This window comes from Amaranthus tricolor, chromosome 4 (genome assembly GCF_026212465.1).
Source record: "Amaranthus tricolor cultivar Red isolate AtriRed21 chromosome 4, ASM2621246v1, whole genome shotgun sequence".
Lineage (NCBI taxonomy): Eukaryota > Viridiplantae > Streptophyta > Magnoliopsida > Caryophyllales > Amaranthaceae > Amaranthus > Amaranthus tricolor.
In genome coordinates, this window is record NC_080050.1 from 22,897,134 (window position 1) to 22,904,123 (window position 6,990).

Sequence of the window (6,990 nt, forward strand, 5' to 3'; positions counted from 1 at the left end):
TGGTATCAAACATCATACCGTTCTCAAACTCTCCCTCTTCGGTGTATGTGGTATCACAAGCCCAAGTCCTCCATGAGTTGTCCTCCTCATACTCGTCTAAAGGTAGACAAAGGGCATAAGGTGTAGGAGGAATGATTGTAGGAATGTTGCCTAGGGTCATGTTATTTGCTAGCGCATCCTCATCGACATCCACATCGTCCTCAGAAGGATCGTCAATGAGCTCATTACTCTCATTTCCATCATCCCAAGGTCTCATTTCAGCAATTTCTCCTAAGTTAAGGATTTAATCAATTGGAACTTGATTCGTAGGGGGTTGAGAAAAAACACAAGATGCGGAAGAAACGGCGGGATTCACAGTTTCCTGAGTTAATATAGGCATAGGGGTAGGAGTAGGATTAGAATCAATTGGAATTTGGGTGGACTTTGAATGCTCCCACATCGCATCTATAGCCTCATCATCCTCAACAGGAAAGGCAATAAATTCTCCACTCAAGGCATATTTAAAGCTTATATTTACTGTACTTCTAGTAGGGTCCAATCCAATCTTAGAAGATATAAAACGTCTAAAGTGGTTCAAATCCATGTTCGAATTGCAAGCAAACAACTTACGTCTTCCCCCAACATAATGAACTTTGCCATTATTTTCTCTAATACAAACATTCCAAAAACTTACTATAGTGACGCGAAATGATGCCATTTTCTATATTAACAAAAAGAAAATCAGCATCAACATCAACATCAACTCATGTCCATACAAGTACATTGTATTCATTTGATTATAATGTTTTTTGGTCTACAAATTATTCAAATCCATAAGTAGCTAAATTTATACATATATAATACACATAAAATCCAAATAATAAATCAATTCATAAGTTCACAAATAATATTTCTAATACCAAGATCAACATCAACATTTCTAATAATATTCAACTAATACAACATTACTTCAAAAACCAACATAAAGCTATAAAAACAATTAGAAATTACCTTCAATGCTTATGGATGATTAAGATTAGTCTTGATTTAACAACTAGAAACCTACATTTGAAAAAATAAATAAATTTGGTTAAAACCCAAAAAACCAAATATACACCAAAAAAAACACAAAAAAATTTACCTTTTAGCATGTTATAGTATCCCACACTAATTTTTAAGTGCCAAATTGAAAGAGGAATGCACGATTTTATGGAATGAATCAATGGTTTTAGAGGGAGAATGTGGAAGAATGTCGAGTGAAGTAGGGTTTGAGAAATGGGAATTTGCGAAAAACAGAAACCGATCTCTGATTTTGTAGATCAGGTCTGTTCGCAGTTAGTAACTGCGAACAACATATAAGACAAAATAGTTGTTCGCAGTTAGTAACTGCGAACAGCTAGTTTGTCTTATATGTTGTTCGCAGTTAGTAACTGCGAACAGCTCCAAAGCACAGCTTTGGGGTTTTCACGCTTACTTTTGGGATTTTTTTAATACTTGGTTTATTTAATTAATTTTTTTTTTTTTGCTCAACAATTTCAAATTTTCTCTTCTTCTTATGGGAGGCCTTCTTAGGCGGGACATACTTGGGCCCAGCCTGCTGCCCCCTTTCCTACTACATCTTGGGCTCCTCATTTTTCAAACAATGGATATTCTGATGGTGTACTTGGTCCACGTCCGGCACAAAGCTATCACACCGGGACTAATACTTCTTCAAATTATATTCCTACGGACATCGATCATGCCATGAACAATCTCTCTTTATCTACTCCGGATGAGCAATTTTATATGGATACCGATGCCACCTCCCACATGACTCGTTCTCAAGGTACTCTTCTTCCTTATTTTCCTTTAAAGCATCAATTCAATAATGCTATTGTTGTCGGTAATGGTAATTTAATTCCAGTTCTTGGTCACGGGCATATTTCTTTTCCTTCTTCCCAAAAATCCCTTTCCCTCAAAAATGTCTTACATGCACCTAAACTTATTAAAAATCTCATTTCCGTTCGAAAATTCACTCATGATAATATGGTTTCAGTTGAATTTGATCCTTTTGGCTTTTCTGTGAAAGATTTGGCCACGGGGAGCATCGTCCTGAGATCTAATAGCACGGGTGATCTTTATCCTTTTCCATCCGCACATGGAGCTACTCTTTCATCCTCCACATCATCGGCTTTTTCCGCTTTTTCCTCTAGTATTTGGCATTCCCGTTTAGGACATCCGGGCAATGCGGTTTTAAATTCCTTGTATTCCTCTAGTTTAATTAAATGTAATAAAGATCCTCATTTTGTTTATCATTCTTGTCCTTTAGGGAAACACATCCAATTACCTTTTGTTAATTCTATGACTATGAGTTCTAAACCTTTTGATATTATTCATAGTGATTTATGGACGTCTCCTATTTCTAGTCCATCGGGATATAAATATTATGTTCTTTTTCTTGATAATTATACTAACTTTTTGTGGACATTTCCTTTATATCGCAAATCTTAAGTTTATGATGTGTTTGTGAATTTTCATACTTTTATTAACACCCAATTTGAGCTTAATATAAAATCTTTCCAATGCGATAACGGGGTGAATTTAACAATAATATGTTTTGTCAATTTTGTACTAGTCGAGGCATTTCACTTCGTTTTTCTTGTCCTTACACATCATCTCAAAATGGCAAATTCGAACGAAAAATTCGATCCATAAATAACATCATTCGCACTCTTTTGTGTCATGCCTCTCTTCCTCCGTCTTTTTGGCCTCACGCCTTAAACACGGCCACTTATCTCCTCAATATTCTTCCTTCTAAACTTCTTGGTAACCTCACTCCCACTCATATTCTATATCGCAAATCTCCTACATATACTCATTTACGGGTTTTTTGGTGTTTATGTTTTCCTCTTTTTCCCTCTACTACTATCCACAAGCTTCAACCACGCTCCGCTCCATGTGTATTTTTAGGATATCCCTCTTCTCATAGAGGTTACAAGTGCTATGATCTCTCATCCCGTAAAATCATTATATCTCGGCATGTTATTTTCGATGAGGCCACCTTTCCTTTTTCTCAATCACCTTCCTCATCTTCCCCAAACTACCGATTTTTAGATGATAATATTCCCATTCATTTGCTCAAAACAGCCCATACACCACCTTCTGGACCTACTCCATCTCTGAGCCCAATACCTCATTCCCCTTCCCTCTGCCAACCTTCTTCAACTGGGCCAATCCTTCTGTCCAGCCCACATAACCTCTCTCACTCTCCATCTCCCCCTCCCCTACTGGGCCTGCCTCACGCAGCCTAGTAACACTCCAATCCCATCTTCTCTCTTCTTCCCCCACTGGGCCTACTCCTCTCAGCCCAGTCCACACACCTCCTCCATCCTCCCTCTCCCCTACTGGGCCTGCCTCACGCAGCCTAGTCTCCATCCAATCCCCTCCTTTCTCTCCCTCTCCTACTGGGCCAACCTCAATCCAGTAACCCCCAGCCCTCATCAGCCCCACCCCAATCCAGTACCCCTCCTCCTCCCTCCCCTCAACTGGGCCTGCCTCACGCAGCCCAGTCCAACAGTCCCCTCCTTCCTCCCCCTTTTCTATTGGGCCTGCCTCACGCAGCCCAATCAACCCACCTCCTCCTTCCTCATCCACCGGTATAACTACGCGGAGTAAACATGGTATTTTCAAACCCAATCCCAAATACTACTCTCAAGCTTTATCTGTTTCTTTTTCACCTTTACCTACATCTCCTCTTCATGCCCTTCGTGACCCAAACTGGAAGTTAGCCATGAAAGAAGAATTTGATGCCTTAATTGAAAATTGTTGGACCTCTTGAGTTTTGATGATGACTACACTTTATTTAAACAAATATGTTTTTAGAGATTGTGTACAGGTCGATATCCGATTGTAATTGTGATCGTTGATAGTACCTATGACTTGGTTCATGGAAATGTACGTGTCAAAAGGATCCGAAAGATGTTAGAAGAAGTATATCGCTTGGGATGTAAAAAGGAGACAGCAGGTTTACTGTTCCTAAGTTGGATGTTCTAACAAAACTAGAAATTGGAGACAGCGCACTGTTCCTGAACTGGAGTCAGCCTACGTTAACTGGAAATTCTGTTTATTTATTTATAATTATTATTTTTAGTTAATGTACTGAAATTAATTTGTTGCATTTATTTGTTATAATTAATTGGCTGCTGTTGAATAGGTCTTAGCTATTATTATTTAACCGGTCTTTATCTTAGATAATAGGTTATCGTTTCTATTTTTAGTAAAGATCAACCGTTTCTATTTTTAGTAAAGTTCCAGCCGTTATTACGGGAATAGGAACTGTTGCTGAAGAAACTGCTGCTTAAGGGAACAAAACCTATTATTAGGGAACAGCGGTTATTGTTGTTTTAACCGTAAGCTTGATTTATTCTAGTCTTGTGGAAATAACCGTCTGGTAGTTTAATCCACATTATTCCCATGATTATTTTGGATAAGGAATAATAGGTTGGAATATTCCTTTTTATTAGGGATTTTAACTCTATAAATAGTGGACTTGGTTATTCTTCAAAACTTGCCTTAGTATGAGCCATTAAATCATACGTAATTTTGGGAGAATTTTTACAAGAAAATTTTGTTTTAAAAATGCCAATTAATTTCTAATATTTTCTTGTGCAACTTATTGATTTTATTTTTAGAGAATTTTTATCCTTTTGTAAGGGTTTTTGAGAGAATCTTTGTAACTAGACTTGGGTGAGTCTAGGGGGAATTAGAAAGCTTCTAGTGAAGCTAGAGAAGAGAATAGCTTTGAGTAAAGCTAAGGACATAGCTTTTAGTGAAGCTAGTGTGGAGTTTAGCTTTTAGTGAAGCTAAGTTTGTTGCTTTGAGTGAAGCAATTTAAGAGAGAAGTTGGCCTAGTTGATGTGCTTCGAGTGAAGTAAGATGTTTAATGTAATTGTAACGAGTTGCCTTAAACATAGTGGAGAATTTAGAAATCCCGAGGGGTCGTGGTTTTTCCTTCTATTTAGGCCTAGAAGGTTTCCACGTAAAAATCGTTTGTCTCTTTTAATTATTTCGCTCTATGTTTAAGCTTTATTTATTTTATTTAATTCCGCAAAAACAGGGCAAAAATGCTTGAACTAGTAACAACAACAATTCACCCCCTCTTGTTGCTGTTCCCGTTCCTAATTGAGTCTACAAAAATCATACTTGGGATTTGGTGCCGCGTCCTCCTCATGCTAATATCATTCGGTCTTTGTGGGTATTTCGTGTCAAGACCAAGTCCGATGGCTCTTTTGAGAGCTATAAAGCGCGTCTTGTTGGTGATGGTAAATCTCAAAGGGAAGACATCGATTGTGATGAAAATTTTAGTCCGGTTGTGAAACCTGCTTCTATTCGCATTGTTTTAAGTATTGCTCTTTCCCGGTCTTGTTCTATTCATCAGCTTGATGTTAAGAATGCTTTTTTACATGGTCACTTGACTGAAACTGTTTACATGCATCAGCCTCTGGGTTTTCGTGATCCTACTCGTCATGATCATGTTTGTCTTCTTCGTAAGTCTCTTTATGGTCTCAAACAGGCTCCTCATGCTTGGTATCAACGGTTTGCTACTTTTACAACTACTATTGGCTTTTCTAACAGCATTTCTAATAATTCCTTGTTTGTTTATTGTCATGGCTCCGATATTGCTTATCTGCTATTATATGTGGACGATATTATTCTCACAGCTTCCTCAGATTCACTTCGTGAGTCCATTATGTCCACACTTAGCTCTGAATTTGCCATGAAGGATTTGGGTCCTCTTAATTATTTCTTGGGTATTGCTGTTACTCGTACTTCTACGGGCCTCTTTCTCTCTCAACAAAGGTATGCCTTTGAAATTCTTGAAAAGGCTGGCATGTCCCAACGTAATCCTGTTGCTACTCCTGTTGCTACCTCCGGCAAACTTTGTGCTAATGCTGGTTCTCCTTGTGAAGATCCTACCTTGTATCGTAGCCTAGCTGGTGCTTTACAGTATCTTACATTCACTAGCCCAGATATTTCATATGTTGTTCAGCAAGTTTACCTCTATATGCATGATCCTCACATTGAACATATGGCTGCTATTCATCGCATTCTTCGCTATGTCAAGGGTACTCTTCCCTATGGTTTGCAGTTACATCGTTCTAATATTTCAACTCTTTTGTCCTATACCGATGCTGATTGGGGTGGCTGTCCTGACACTCGCCGCTCAACTTCTGGTTACTGTGTTTTTCTAGGTGATAACTTAATTCCTTGGTCAGCTAAACGACAACCTACTATTTCCAAATCCAGTGCTGAAGCTGAATATCGTTGTGTTGCTAATGTTGTTTCTGAAACTTACTGGATTCACAATTTACTTCTTGAGCTGCACTGTCCTATTACCACAGCTACCCTTGTCTATTGCGACAATATTAGTGTCGTTTATTTAGCTGGTAATCCGATCCATCATCAGCGCACTAAGCATATTGAGATAGATATTCATTTTGTTCGAGAAAAAGTTAAACGTGGTGATGTTCCGGTGCTTCATGTTCCATCTCGTTATCAGATTGCTGACATTTTCACCAAAGGCCTTCCTCAAGTATTATTTGATGATTTTCGTTCCAGTCTCAACGTCTCCAAACCGCCCGATTCGACTGCGGGGGTGTATTAGAATATTAAAATATCTTAGAATATCTTAGAATAATATCTCTTTGATTTCTTGCATATTTTTGTATAATCTTTGTGATTATGTAAATATTAGGAAATATTTAGTTTCCTAAAGTATAGTGACAATCTTGTATATATTGACATTAACATTAATAAGAAAGGCAACCGAGTCATTCTTACATATTCCACTTATTATTTTCTTCATACCAAATACGATCAATTTATAAACAGTATTTGCTACAAGAACTATAGCAATTATTAAAATACAGAGGAAGCAAATTCCAACCGAAATATGATGACCCAAAATATTAGAAAAACAAAATTTTAATGGAGATGACAATTGATCTTTAAAATTTAAAAAGGTTAACGATC